Raw genomic sequence first — 16,097 nt, forward strand, 5'->3', positions numbered from 1 at the left:
CACATAACATATTAGGTAAATGTTTAAACTGTGAGAAAAATCATAGAACGCTTGCATAAGGAAATGTGTTTTGAGCAGCCACTTAAAGTGAAGTGGTGTATGTACAGAAATTGGCCAGGACGGAAAGGACGGTATTCGAGGAAGGAAGGCAGGCTTAGGCAGAAGCACAGAGGGTTATGACTGAGCTCAAAGTTCTTGGCTGGTGTGTGTAATGAGGGTGGGGGGCGCTAGGGAGGGGTGAGGTTGGGGCGAGTGTGGGATTGAAATGAAGAGTCGGGAGTGCTTTGGATATGGGTTTCATCTGAAATAGCAGGGGCTGGTAGTTTTCTTTAAGGCAGCTGCTGAAAATTGTGTTTGAGGATGGTTATTTCACAGCAAGTAGAAGAGTAGACTCATGAATAGAGTCAGCAATGCAAACAAATAAAACTCTAGCTTATGGGCTTAACATTTAGAATTTTCTCGAAACTCTCCTGGAATCTAGTTCTCTGGTTATGAGGTATAGGTGTTTATGGAGGGAAGCCATATTTATGGTTGAGCCGTATGGTAGTGTCATTTTTTCTGGCATTTTAAGTATGCTTAAATTATTTTCAGAAGTTGTTATATGAGGGACTTCCCTGGTGGTGCAGTGGTTAAGAATCCACCTGCCAATGCAGGGGATATGGGTTCGAGCCCTGGTCCGGGAAGATCCCACATGCCGCGGAGCAACTAAGCCCGTGCACCACAACTACTGAGCCTGTGCTCTAGAGCCCACGAGCCACAGCTACTGAGCCCGTGTGCCACAACTGCTGAAGCCCGCACGCCTAGAGCCTGTGCTCCGCAGCAAGAGAATCCACCACAACGAGAAGCCCGCCCATCACAACGAAGATTAGCCCACGCTCACCACAACTAGAGAAAGGCCACACACAGCAATGAAGACCCAATGCAGCCAAGAAATATAATTAATTTTTAAAAAGATGTTTAAAAAGTGTTGTCATTTGATATGTAGAATTAAAAGTATTTAATCAAAAAAATGGCACTTAGAGTGTGACAGATGATTTAGGGAAAGAAATAGCATCAAAGGTAGTTCTTCACTGGTAAGATGCGTTAGGCCAAGGAGGATAAAAGGTATGCTCTTGTGTCCGTGGTCGATCACATACTTCTCTGAATCCTTCATGACAAGTAATAGAATGCTTCACATAAAACTGGCACTCAGAATATGTTTATTTTGGTATAGAAAAGTTAGGGACTGACTTAAATCTGTCACCTAATTGGTGGTTTGGTATCTGCCTATTCCAGTGCTGGGCACTCAGTGGTTACAGGAAAAATATATGACCCAGTCCCAAGCTTTGCAGTCCAACTGGGGAATATGAAGCAAAAGGATACAGTGTGTTTAAAATGCTTAACAGACACAGGGAACTATATTCAATATCCTGTAATAAACCATAATGGAAAAGAATATGAAAAAGAATATATGTATCGATACATATGTATAACTGAATCACTTTGCTATACACCAGAAACTAACACAACATTGTAAATCAAATATACTTTAAAATAAAAGGCTTAAAAGGTAATTAGAATGTTTACTAGTATTATATAAATTAGGATAATTTCTGTACTTCTAAAAACTAAGTCTTTACCTGCATTGCTATAGGACTAGAGTTGAATCAAGAAAAGAGAAATAGGGAGGTTATGTGACAATGGTGTGCTGTAAATTCCCTAATGAAACAGATTTAGAGACAGACAAGAAACTAAATACAATGTTTATTTCAATTTATTACCTCCCTGTAAATGAATTTGCTCTATTAGTTGAGGGGTCTTATCCACTGACATAATGAAAGGTGTTTTGGAGGAACATTACCAAAGATAGACAAGTAACTTCTTTCTCTGATGTTCCTCCTATGGAGTCTTCTCTTTGGAATACAGGTTCCTGGAGAGGCTTTCAAATGACTTGAGCCATAATCCTATTTCTGCAAAAAGAAGGAAGAATCTGTGGAGGAAAACAACATCAACAAAGCCCAAACTGTAGTATATTTCCCTATGGGGTTGATTTTAGTAAAGAAAACAACATATGCAAGTTAAAACTTAGCTAAAGCCTCTCCTCCAGATAACTTCCTTCCTTGTAGGCTTTGGGCCAGTGTCTGTATTTTTTTTTTTTTTAATATTTGTATTTTATTTTATTTATTTTTTATACAGTAGGTTCTTATGAGTTATCCATTTTATACACATCAGTGTATACATGTCAATCCCAATCTCCCAATTCATCACACCCCCACCCCAACCCCCCGCCGCTTTCCCCCTTGGTGTCCATACATTTGTTCTCTACATCTGTGTCTCTATTTCTGCCCTGCACACCAGTTCATCTGTACCATTTTTCTAGGTTCCACATATATGCGTTAATATTTGTTTTTCTGACTTACTTCACTCTCTATGACAGTCTCTAGATCCATCCACATCTCTACAAATGACCCAATTTTGTTCCTTTTCATGGCTAATATTCCACTGTATATATGTACCACATTATCTTTATCCATTTGTCTGTCGATGGGCATTTAGGTTACTTCCATGACCTGGCTATTGTAAATAGTGCTGCAGTGAACATTGGGATGCATGTGTCTTTTTGAATTACAGTTGTCTCTGGGTATATGCCCAGTAGTGGGATTGATGGGTCATATGGTAATTCTATTTTTAGTTTTTTAAGGAACCTCCATAGTGTTCTCCATAGTGGCTGTATCAATTTATATTCCCACCAACAGTGCAAGAGGGTTCCCTTTTCTCCACACCCTCTCCAGCATCTGTTGTTTGTAGATTTTCTTATGATGTCCATTCTGACTGGTGTGAGGTGATACCTCATTGTAGTTTTGATTTGCATTTCTCTAATAATTAGTGATGTTGAGCAGCTTTTCATGTACTTCTTGGCCATCTGTATGTCTTTGGAGAAATGTCTTTTTAGGTCTTCTGCCCATTTTTGGATTGGGATGTTTGTTTTTTTAATATTGAGCTGCATGAGCTGTTTATATATTTGGGGGATTAATCCTTTGTTGATTCGTTTGCAAATATTTTCTCCCATTCTGAGGGTTGTCTTTTCGTCTTGTTTGTAGTTTGCTTTGCAAAAGCTTTTAAGTTTCATTAGGTCCCATTTGTTTATTTCTGTTTTCATTTCCATTACTCTAAGAGGTGGATCAAAAAAGATCTTGCTGTGATTTATGTCAAAGAGTGTTCTTCCTGTGTTTTCCTCTAGGAGTTTTATAGTGTCTGGTCGTACATTTAGGTCTCCAATTCATTTTGAGTTTATTTTTGTGCATGGTGTTAGGGAGTGTTCTAATTTCATTCTTTTTTTTTTTTTTTTTTTTTTTTACGGTACACGGGCCTCTCACTGTTGTGACCGCTTCTGTTGGGGAGCACAGGCTCCGGACGCGCAGGCTCAGCAGCCGTGGCTCACGGGCCCAGCCACTCCGCGGCATGTGGGATCTTCCCGGACTGGGACACGAACCCGCGTCGCCTGCATCGGCAGGCAGACTCTCAACCACTGCACAACCAGGGAAGCCCTAATTTCATTCTTTAACATGTAGCTGTCCAGTTTTCCCAGCACCACTTATTGAAGAGACTGTCTTTTCTCCATTGTATATCCTTGCCTCCTTTGTCACAGAGTAGTCAACCATAGGTGCGTGGGTTTATCTCTGGGCTTTCTATCCTGTTCCATTGATCTATATTTCTGTTTTTGTTCCAGTACCATATTGTCTTGATTACTGTAGCTTTCTAGTATAGTCTGAAGTCAGGGAGTCTTATTCCTCCAGCTCCATTTTTTTCCCTCAAGACTGCTTTGGCTATTTGGTGTCTTTTGTGTCTCCATACAAATTTTAAGATTTTTTGTTCCAGTTCTGTAAAAAATGCCATTGGTAATTTGATAGGGATTGCATTGAATCTGTAGATTGCTTTAGGTAGAATAGTCATTTTCGCAATGTTGATTCTTCCAATCCAAGAACGTGGTATATCTCTCCATTTGTTTGTGTCATCTTTGATTTCTTTCATCAGTGTCTTATAGTTTTCAGAGTACAGGTCTTTTACCTCCTTAGGTAGGTTTATTCCTAGGTATTTTATTCTTTTTGTTGCAGTGGTGAATGGGATTATTTCCTTAATTTCTCTTTCTGATCTTTCATTGTTAGTGTATAGGAATGCAAGAGGTTTCTGTGCATTTATTTTGTATCGTGCAACTTTACCAAATTCATTGATAAGCTCTAGTAGTTTTCTCGTGGCATCTTTAGGATTCTCTATGTATAGTATCTTGTCATCTGCAAACAGTGATAGTTTTACTTCTTCTTTTCCAATTTGTATTCTTTTATTTCTTTTTCTTCTGATTGCCATGGCTAGGACTTCCAAAACTATGTTGAAAATAGTGGCGAGAGTGGACATCCTTGTGTTGTTCCTGATCTTTGAGGAAATGCTTTCAGTTTTTCACCATTGAGAATGATGTTTGCTGTGGGTGTGTCGTATATGGCCTTTATTATGTTGAGGTAGGTTGCCTCTCTTCCCACTTTCTGAAAAGTTTTTATCATAAATGGGTGTTGAATTTTGTCAAAAGCTTTTTCTGCATCTATTGAGATGATCATACGGTTTTTATTCTTCAATTTGTTAATATGGTGTGTCACATTGATTGATTTGCCTATACTGAAGAATCCTTGCATCCCTGAGATAAATCCCATTTGATCATGGTGTATGATCCTTTTAATGTGTTGTTGGATTCTGTTTGCTTATATTTTGTTGAGGATTTCTACATCTATATTCATCAGTGATATTGGTCTGTAATTTTCTTTTTTTGTAGTATCTTTGTCTGGTTTTGGTATCAGGGTGATGGTGGCCTCAAAGAATGAGTTTGTAGTGTTCCTTCCTCTACAGTCTTTTGGAAGACTTTGAGAAGGATGGGTGTTAGCTCTTCTCTAAATGTTTGATAGAATTCACCTGTGAAGCCACCTTGTTCTGACTTCTTTGTTGGAAGATTTTTAATCACAGTTTCAATTTCATTACTTGTAATTGGTCTCTTCATATTTTCTATTTCTTCCTGGTTCAGTCTTGGAAGGTTATACCTTTCTAAGAATTTGTCCATTTCTTCCAGGTTGTCCATTTTATTGGCATAGGGTTGCTTGTAGTAGTCCCTTAGGATACTTTGTATTTCTACGGTGTCTGTTGTAATTTCTCCTTTTTCTTTTCTTTTTTTTTATTGTGGTATGCGGGCTTCTTCACTGTTGCGGCCTCTCCCGTTGCAGAGCACAGGCTCTGGACGCGCAGGCTCAGCAGCCATGGCTCACAGGCCCAGCCGCTCTGCGGCATGTGGAATCTTCCCGGACCGGGGCACGAACCTGTGTCCCCTGCATCGGCAGGTGGACCCTCAACCACTGCGCCACCAGGGAAGCCCCTCTCCGTTTTCATTTTTAATTTTATTGATTTGAGTCCTCTCCCTCTTGATGAGTCTGGCTAATGGTTTATCAATTTTGTTTATCTTCTCAAAGAACCAGCTTGTGGTTTTATTGATCTTTGCTATTGTTTTCTTTGTTTCTATTTCATTTATTTCTGCTCTGATCTTTATGATTTCTTTCCTTCTGCTAACTTTGGGTTTTGTTTGTTTTTCTTTCTCTAGTTCCTTTAGGTGTCAGGTTAGATTGTTTATTTGAGATTTTTCTTGTTTCTTGAGGTAGGCTTGTATAGCTATAAACTTCCCTCTTAGAACTGCTTTTGCTGCATCCCATAGGTTTTGGATCATTGTGTTTTCATTGTCATTTGTCTCTAGGTATTTTTTTATTTCCTCTTTGATTTCTTCAGTGATGTCTTGGCTATTTAGTAACGTATTGTTTAGCCTCCATGTGTTTGTGTTTTTTAAGTTTTTTTCCCTGTAACTGATTTCTAATCTCATAGCGTTGTGGTCAGAAAAGATGCTTGAAATGATTTCAGTTTTCTTAAATTTACTGAGGCTTGATTTGTGACCCAAGATGTGACCTATCCTGGAGAATGTTCCATGTGCACTTGAGAAGAAAATGTAATCTGCTGTTTTTGGATGGAATGTCCTATAAATATCAATTAAATCTATCTGCTCTATTGTGTCATTTAAAGCTTGTGTTTCCTTATTAATTTCGTTTGGATGATCTGTCCTTTCATGTAAGTGAGGTATTAAAGTCCCCCACTATTATCGTGTTACTGTCGATTTCCTCTTTTATAGCTGTTAGCAGTTGCCTTATGTATTGAGGTGCTCCTTGTTGGGTGCATATATATTTATGATTGTTATATCTTCTTCTCAGATTGATCCGTTGATCATTACGTAGTGTCCTTCCTTTTCTCTTGTAACATTCTTTATTTTAAAGTCTATTTTATCTGATATGAGTATTGCTACTCCAGCTTTCTTTTTTTTTGATTTATTTATTTTTAATTTTTGGCTGCATTGGGTGTTTGTTGTTGTGCACAGGGTTTTCTCTGGTTGCAGCAAGCAGGGGCTACTCTTCGTTGTGGTGTGCGGGCTTCTCATTGTGGTGATTTCTCTGGTTGTGGAGCACGGGCTCTAGGCGCACTGGCTTCAGTAGTCGTGGCACGCAGGCTCAGTACTTGTGGCTCGCGGGCTGTAGAGCGCAGGCTCAGTAGTTGTGGAACACGGGCTCATTTGCTCGGCGGCATGTGGGATCTTCCCGGGCCAGGGCTCGAGCCCATGTCCCCTTCATTGGCAGGCGGATTCTTAACCACTGTGCCAGCAGGGTAGCCCCTCCAGCTTTCTTTTGATTTCCATTTGCATGGAATATCTTTTTCCATCCCCTCACTTTCAGTCTGTATGTATCCCTAGGTCTGAAGTAGGTCTCTTGTAGACAGCATACATATGGATCTTGTTTTTGTATCCATTCAGCGAGCCTGTGTCTTTTGGTTCAAGCATTTAATTCATTCACGTTTTAGGTAATTATCGGTATGTATGTTTCTGTGACCATTTTCTTAATTGTTTTTGTAGGTCCTTTTCTTCTCTTGTGTTTCCCACTTAGAGAAGTCCCTTTAGCATTTGTTGTAGAGCTGGTTTGGTGGTGCTGAATTCTCTTAGCTTTTACTTGTCTGTAAAGCTTTTGATTTCTCCATCGAATCAGAATGAGATCCTTGCTGGGTAGTGTAATCTTGGTTGTAGGTTCTTCCCTTTCATCACTTTAGATATATTGTGCCACTCCCTTCTGGCTTGTAGAGTTTCTGCTGAGAAATCAGCTGTTAGCCTTATGGGAGTTCCTCTATATGTTATTTGTCGTTTTTCCCTTGTTGCTTTCGATAATTGTTCTTTGTCTTTAATTTTTGTCACTTTGATTACTATGTGTCTTGGCATGTTTCTCCTTTGGTTTATCCTGCCTGGGACTGTCTGCGCTTCCTGGACTTGGGTGGCTATTTCCTTTCCTATGTTAGGGGAGTTTTCAACTATAATCTCTTCAAATATTTTCTTGGGTCCTTTCTCTCTCTCTTCTCCTTCTGGGACCCCTATAATGTGAATGTTGTTGCGTATAATGTTGTCCCAGAGGTCTCTTAGGCTGTCTTCATTTTTTTTTTTTTTTTGCGGTACGCGGGCCTCTCACTGTTGTGTCCTCTCCCTTGCGGAGCACAGGCTCTGGACGCGCAGGCTCAGCGGCCATGGCTCATGGGCCCAGCCGCTCCGCAGCATGTGGGATCTTCCCGGACTGGGGCATAAACCCGTGTCCCCTGCATCGGGTGGACTCTCAACCACTGCGCCACCAGGGCAGCCCTGTCTTCATTTTTTTCATTCTTTTTTCTTTATTCTGTTCCATGTCAGTGAATTCCACCATTCTGTCTTCCAGGTCACTTATCCATTCTTCTGCCTCACTTATTCTGCTATTGATTCCTTCTAGTGTATTTTTCATTTTACTTATTATATTGCTCATCTCTGTTTGTTTGTTCTTTAATTCTTCTAGGTCTTTATTAAACATTTCTTGCATCTTCTTGATTTTGCCTCCATTCTTTTTCCGAGTTCCTGGATCATCTTCACTATCATTATTCTGAATTCTTTTTCTGGAAGGTTGCCTATCTGCACTTCATTTGGTTGTTTTCTGGGGTTTTATCCTGTTCCTTCATCTGGTACAAAGTCCTCTGCCTTTTCATTTTGTCTATCTTTCTGTGAATGTGGTTTTCCTTCCACAGGCAGCAGAATTGTAGTTCTTCTTGCTTCTGCTGTCTGCCCTCTGGTGGATGAGGCTATCTAAGAGGCTTGTGGAAGCCTCCTGATGGGAGGGACTGGTGGTGGATAGAGCTGGGTGTTGCTCTGGTGGGCAGAGCTCAGTAAAACTTTAATCTGTTTGTCTGCTGATGGGTGGGGCTGGGTTCTTTGGCCTGAGGCAGCCCAACACTGGAGCCTGCCCAGCTCTTTGGTGGGGCTAATGGCGGACTCTGGGAAGGCTCACACCAAGGAGTACTTCCCAGAACTGCTGCCAGTGTCCTTGTCCCCATGGTGATCCACAGGCACCCCCCGCCTCTGCAGGAGACCCTCCAACACTAGCAAGTAGGTCTGGTTCAGTCTCCTATGGGGTCATTGCTCCTTCCTCTGGGTCCCGCTGTGCACACTACTTTGTGTGTGCCCTCCAAGAGTGGAGTCTCTGTTTCCCCTAGTCCTGTTGAAGTCCTGCAGTCAAGTTCCGTTAGCCTTCAAAGTCTGATTCTCTAGGAATTACTCCTCCGGTTGCCAGACTTCCAGGTTGGGCAGCCTGACATGGGGCCCAGAACCTTCACTCCAGTGGGTGGACTTCTCTGGTATAAGTGTTCTCCAGTCTGTGATTCACCCACCCAGCAGTTATGGGATTTGATTTTACTGTGATTGTGCCCCTCCTACCATCTCATTGTGGCTTCTCCTTTGTCTTTGGATGTGTTTTATCTTTTTTGGTGAGTTCCAGTGTCTTCCTGTTGATGATTGTTCAGCAGTTAGTTGTGATTCTGGTACTCTCGCTAGAGGGAGTGAGCGCACGTCCTTCTACTCCACCATCTTGAACGAATCTCTCCTCCAGTGTCTGTTTTTTTTTTTTAATTTTATTTATTTTTTGGCTGTGTTGGGTCTTCATTGCTGCACATGGGCTTTCTGTAGTTGCTGTGAGCAGGGGCTACTCTTTGTTGCAGTGCGTGGGCTTCTCATTGCAGTGGCTTCTCTTTTTGCGGAGCATGGGCTGTAGGCGCGCGGGCTTCAGTTGTTGTAGCGCATGGGCCTAGTTGCTCCGCAGCATGTGGGATCTTCCCTGACCAGGGCCCGAGCCCGTGTCCTCTGCATTGGCAGGCGGATTCTTAACCACTGAGCCACCAGGGAAGTCCCATGGGCCAGTGTCTTTCTTTTTTTTTTTTATTTTTTTTTAATTTTTGGCTGCATTGGGTCTTCATTGTGGCATGTGGGCTTTCTCTAGTTGCAGCAAGCAGGGGCTACTCTTCATTGTGGTGTGCAGGCTTCTCATTGTGGTGGCTTCTCTTGTTGCAGAGCACGGGCTGTAGGCCTGTGGGGTTCAGTAGCTGTGGCACATGGGCTCAGTAGTTGCGGCTCACGGGCTCTATCTAGAGCGCAGGCTCAGTAGTTGTGGCGCCCGGGCTTAGTTGCTCTGCGGCATGTGGGATCTTCCTGGACCAGGGCTCGAAGCCGTGTCCTCTGCATTGGCAGGCGGATTCTTAACCACTGCACCACCAGGGAAGTCCCATGGGCCAGTGTCTTTCTTAATCCAGCACAGCTTCTGGTTTTGATCTGATCCTGGAATTCAGTGAAGTTCATACTTAACATTTTCTAAAACACAAGTCTAGTGTTGAGGTTCAACTCCATTCTGAGTTTTCCTCCAAGGGTTAGCTGTAGTCATTAATTGTAAATGATTTGTGGAAGTGTTTAGCATTTGCTACCTGTTTTATAATTGACAGGTGTTTCTGCCAACTGGAGGGTGTGTGTTGCATGTTGTTAAACCTGTTAAATGGAATTATTTTAGATATTTGAATAAGCCTAGTTTTCTGTTTTGATTATTAAGCCACATCCTGTTTGCAAATCAAAGATCTGATTATTTGGGATTGCACCCAACTAATGTTGCGCCAAATACTTTTTGGGGTGCTTGATGGAGTTGATAAAGCCCAGGTAAAGTGACTAAATCTGATTATGTCATATGACTGCATTCTTCTTTGCTTTTCCTGAAACTAGTTGATTGAATCCATAGTCCTTAATGGTTATTATAAAGTTCCAATCCTGTTCTGATGTTCACACACACATCCATATGAGTTACTTAGGATGCCATTGTCCCTGAACAAAATAATTCCCACCACCCTTCCCCAGCCCTTTTATTCTAGAATGGAAGGAAGATTATTGTATGAGTATCTGCAGCCATTATCAATATTTGATTTGCTCATCCTCAGATATTAAGTGACCAAGTTAATAAGTGGCATAATTCATTATAATTTGAATCTCCTAAAATACCTCCTTTGGCCATTCCTTCTATACTTAACACCCAGAACATAGTAGATACTTAATTATTTGTTGGATATATTAAAATTAACTTAAAAGGGCTGCTTTGTATAAAAGTTTGTAAAAATGCGTCATGGTTTTTGTTTATTTCTAAGATCATCAAAAAGGAGATGATTTGCAGGTTTCATTTAGAATTGATTGTCTTTCCTTTCAAGTTTCAAATTTGGAATATAAGCATGTGACTCCACAGAAAGGAGGATCACACTGTGCTGTGGTCCTAACTCAGGCTGCCCTTAACCCATCACAGAATTGGAGATGCATTGGAAATGCGTCTAGAGAGTGTAGGAAGAAAACGGATAAGGGGCAGCCTGGCTGGGGAGAAGAGTAATGCTGATCAGTTTTCTCCGCTCTAATTGGACTAGTGGCTTTGTACACTTTAACCTTTCCCATGACAAGGACAAGGCATAGTCCTGCAGAAGACTTACATATATTGTCTTAAAAGCAAAGAGAAAAGAATACAATGCAGGAAGAGAGTTTTGTAGTAGAAATATTTTTCTTGTGAAGGGGTATGCGGAGGACGGAGGGATACGTAAAGAGGAAAAATACAGTGATTTGGGAAGAATAGGTTGCAGGAGCATCGTTTTTAGTGAGGGGCAAAATAATTGTGTGCCATTTTGAATTCCTGGGCCTAGATTAGCTAGGCCTGCGGTCCTCAACCAGCCTCTCTTCTCACTGCTGAACCCAAGAAGCTCAGCTTGGTCAGGATGTGTGTGGGTAGTCTGGGCCTGGTTTATGAAAAATTCCAGTCTTATTTCCTTGAGCTATCGTTGCTTCCCCCTCACCCTGCTTGAAGACCTATCTCAGTAGAGGACTCAGGGTCTGAAACATGATTTATTCAGGAGTCAGCCAGAGAATGTTTATTAATCACTTCTTTAACTATGTGCCCTTGGCAAATCGCCTAACTTGCAAGCACCTACTGCTGCTTTTTTTTTTTTATGTGCCTACATTCCAAGCATTTCTGAGGATAACAAGGAGATAATGATGAGTGTTTTTACAAACTTTGGAGGAGGATACACAGCAGAAGGAAGAACTTGGTGATTTTAAAAATGAAACAAAATACAAATAAAACGTCTAAGCCACAGAGCTGCCCTTCCTCCCATCTCCTTCCACTCCACTTCCTCACCTCCACACGGAAGAGTGAAGCAGGGCAGCCTTTTCCAGTTGATACCTTCTTTTTTGATTTGTTTTTGTTTTTAACAGCAGGTGTGGGATTTTTTTTTTCTCCTTATAGCTACTCAGTCTTTCTGGGGCATGTTGTCGATTTCTTAGCCTGTTGAAGGCATAAACCTCAGTCCTTTTCCTAATGATTTGTCAACTGAAATAAAAATGCACAACGTGAGAGCTGTGAGTTTCAGTTTTATTTGGGGACTTACTGAGGACTGAAGCCCAGGAGACAGCCTCTCTAATAGCTCTGAGGAACTGCTCCAAAGAGGCAGCTGGGGAGGTCAGCAAGCATATATGTGATTTTGGAGAAAGGGGTACATGCAATCAAGCACACATCTCGGTAGAAGGTTGCTTTTGGTCACGAGGAACAGATATCTTAATGATTTTAGTGCTTTTCTAAATATGGAAAGATGCAAGAAATTGGATTTATAAAATTTTCTCCTGAAAATATCTAACTGTCTGAGGCCGTTTTCCCAGAGTCCAGAGTGCCTCATTCCTGATCTCTGCTCTGAACTCCTGTCAGGGTGTGTTGAAGGTCAGCAACTTTATTGGCTAATCACCCAATTCTTGTAGAGCTGGATGGTGAGTGACATTCTTCAGGTAACAATTATACAGAAGGAAAGGAGTTTTGCTGCCCAACCAATACTTCTTTTAGAAATGAAAGAGGTTACTCTTATGTTTCTGCATTTTCCAAAATTTCTTCTGCTGGCCCTAGAAACAAGTGACAAGATTAGAGTCAATGTGCATCACCAAGAGGTTTAACCAATTGGATGAGAAGCTTTCTCCCACCTTTGTGGGGCCACTGAACACAAGGTCAGCTGTATAATTGTTACCTAAAGAATGTCACTCGCCATCCAGCTCTACAAGGATTGGGTGATTAGCCACTGCAGTCGCTGACCTTCTCAACACACCCTGATAGGAGTTGAGAGCAGAGATCTGGAATGAGGCATTCTGTGCTCTGGGAAAAGGAGGAGGTTGGGTCTGTAGAGGTGAGAGGTGTATATGTGAAGGATTTTCTATGATCTTCCTCAAGGCTTATGGTTCTGTAATCTGTTGTAATAGAGAAATGGGTTTGCTTTTCTTCTCTATCCCTGGCTGTAGTGAATAAGACCTATTACTGGGTCAGGAACTTCTCTCTTTTATTTCCCCTGCATCCGTTTTAAGCTGCTGTTATTGCTTAAGCTCTCTGGCCATGCACTCAACCCTGATCTCTAGCCAGCAGTGGGGTGCTATCACTGTATCCACATCTTGAGGTTGGCTGCAGCTTGGGTCTGGTGTGGAGCTCTCTCCTCTGGAAGTGTATGCTCAGATGGCAGGGTGCTTGTCAGCTTGGGTGTCAGTAAGTAGCCTCCCTTTCTTTTGTAAAGCTTTGGGTTGGGAGCAAGGGAGATGGCTCACCAGGTACACTGTGTCCTGGATGAAAAGTTTAACTGCTGTCCTATTCAACCTTGTCCTGGTAGTAAGTAGTAACTAGGAACCCACATTTGTGGCTTTGGTCTTTTGACTAGGGCCACAATCCTAGTTTGAGGAAGATTCAGAGTTCCAAGCCCATGTCCCTTTTATATGTTGGAGTGTCAGCCTGTTTGCCATACAGGGTGGCACCACACAGTAGTGGAGCCCTCAGGCTTCTGTAAGAAGCTCATGGAAAGCCCTCAGGGAAGCTGCTCTTATGGTGTGGTTATCCCACAAGGCACCCTGCCCCTGGGCTCCTCCAGCCAAGTGGCAAACATGACTTTTTAAGAAAAGGGAAGTAGGACTTCCCTGGTGGCGCAGTGGTTAAGAATCTGCCTGCCAAAGCAGGGGACACAGGTTCGAGCCCTGGTCCGGGAAGATCCCACATGCCACGGAGCAACTAAGCCCACGCGCCACAACTACTGAGCCTGTGCTCTAGAGCCCGCAAGCCACAACTACTGAGCCCACGCGCCTAGAGCCCATGCTCTGCAACAAGAGAAGCCACCGCAATGAGAAGCCTGCACACTGCAACAAAGAATAGCCCCCGCTCGCCGCAACTAGAGAAAGCCCATGTGCAGCAACGAAGACCCAACGCAGCCAAAAAAAAATAAATATTTAAAAATAAAGAAAAAGAAAAGGGAAGTAGAAAATGGACGGAAACTAGCATTTATTGAGTATCTGGCACTTGCTGTATGTTATGCCATCTAATCTTCATAACAGCTCTGTGAGATTGGTGTTATACTCATCTTTCAGAACTGAGACTCAAAGAGGTTAAGTAACATGTCCAGGGTTACACAGCTAGTAGTGGTGGAGCAGAAATTCCAGTCTGGTCTCTTTGTCTACCAAGATTTTGCTCTTTTCGCTGTGCAATTTTAGGGCAGTCTACTCATAAATACTTTTACCAAGCGTTATACCAATTAGCGATGTGGAAAACTACTGGCCTCTGGTAGGATTAAGCCCTGATCAGTAACTTCTGACATCTAATTGCTTTAATCATTAGCACTCAAATTCTAAATACTTTGATCCCTGGCCCATTGTTTTCAGATTCCAGTAGTATTTCTAGCTGGCTTCCTCCCTTCCATTCATCCTTAGTACAAGCAGTTTTTATTAAGCAACAATAATTTGTCAGTAGCACTGGTTCAAGGAATATTAATGAGCTGCCCCCGTCCTTAAAGAATTTATAGTCTCATACCAGAAACCTACAGTAATCAAAACAGTATGGTACTGGTACAAAAACAAACACATATTTCAATGGAACAGGATAGAGAGCCCAGAAATAAACAGGCGCACTTATGGTCAATTAATCTATGACAAAGGAGGCAAGAATATACAATGGAGAAAAGACAGTCTTTTCAAAAAGTGGTGCTGGGAAAACTGGACAGCTCCATGTAAAAGAACGAAATTACAACATTCTCTAACACCATACACAAAAATAAACTCAGAAAGGAATTAAAGACCTAAATGTAAGACTGGATACTATTGAATGGGAGAAAATATTTTCAAATGATAATGACCAATAAGGGATTAATACCCAACATACGTAAACAGCTCATACAACTCAACATCAAAAAACAACCCAATAAAAAAATGGGCAGAAGAAATGAATAGACATTTTCCAAAAAGGAAATGCAGATAGCCAACAGACACATGAAAAGATGCTCAATATTGCTAGTCATCAGGGAAATGCAAATCAAAACCATAATGAAGTATTACCTCACACCTGTCAGGATGGCTGTCATCAAAAAGAACACAAATAACAAATGTTGGCAAGGATGTGGAGAAAAGGGAACGCTTCTACACTGTTGGTGGGAATGTAAATTGGTGCAGCCACTGTGAAAAACAGTGTGGAGGTTTCTCAAAAATTTCTATTTCTCTAAAAATAGAGCTACCATATGACCCAGCAGTTCCACTCCTGGGTATACATCTGAAAAAAACCAAAAACACTAATTAGAAAAGATACACGCAACCCAGTGTTCATAGCAGCATCATTTGCAATTGCCAAGATATGAAAGCAACCTAAGTGTCCATCAACAGATGAATGGCTAAAGAAGATGGTGTGTGTGTGTGTGTGTTTGTGTGTGTGTGTGTGTACACACACACAGTGGAATACTAAGCCATACAAAAGAATGACATTTTGTGATTTGTAGCAACATAGATGGACTTGGAGGGCATTATGCTAAGTAAAGTAAGTCAGACAGAGAAAGACAAGTACTGTATGATATCACTTATATGCAGAATCTAAAAAATACAATGAACAGTGAATACAACAAAAAAGAAGCAGACTCAGATATAGAGAACAAACTAGTGGTTAGCAGTGGGGAAGGGGGAGGGGCAGAATAGGGGTTGGGGAATGGGAGGTACAAACTATTGGGTATAAGATAGGCTCAAGGGTGTATTGTACAACACAGGGAATGTAGCCAGGTTACATTATTATTTTGTAATAACCTTAAATGGAAAGTAACCTTTAAAAGAATAAAATTTTTTTAATTAATTTTTTTTTTTTTTTTTTTTTGCGGTACGCGGGCCTCTCACTGTTGTGGCCTCTCCCGTTGCAGAGCATAGGCTCCAGATGTGCAGGCTCAGCGGCCATGGCTCACGGACCCAGCCGCTCCGAGGCATGTGGGATCTTCCCGGACCGGGGCACGAACCCGTGTCCCCTGCATTGGCAGGCGGACTCTCAACCACTGTGCCACCAGGGAAGCCCTAAATTAATTTTTTAAAAGACTTAAAAGAATTTACAATCTCTGGAAGTGGAAACACAGACATATGGTAAAGTGTGATTTTTGCTGATAACTGAGGTACAGGTGCTTTGGGAACACCTGACGTGTGTGCGTACAGGGGGTACATTTTGAGAAGACTTCCAGTAAGAGCTGTCTAATGAGATCTGAAAGGAGTTAATGGAGGTGGAGTTATTAATCCACACAGAAAGAAATGCATGTAGGAAAGGCCTTTAGGAAGAAGCTTCCATGACATATTCAAGAAACTCAAGGTCAGTGTGGTCAGTGTG

General features: G+C 41.8%; 1 protein-coding gene across 1 annotated transcript in view; it reads left to right on the forward strand.

The window, feature by feature from the left end:
- HEXA (hexosaminidase subunit alpha) overlaps positions 1-16,097 on the forward strand; it is a 38,904-nt gene that overhangs the window by 1,047 nt on the left and 21,760 nt on the right. The gene's annotated exons all lie outside the window — the stretch shown is intronic.

This window comes from Delphinapterus leucas, chromosome 2 (assembly GCF_059928025.1).
Source record: "Delphinapterus leucas isolate spDelLeu-1000000601 "Yukka" chromosome 2, BTC_Dleu_Yukka2, whole genome shotgun sequence".
Taxonomy (NCBI): domain Eukaryota; kingdom Metazoa; phylum Chordata; class Mammalia; order Artiodactyla; family Monodontidae; genus Delphinapterus; species Delphinapterus leucas.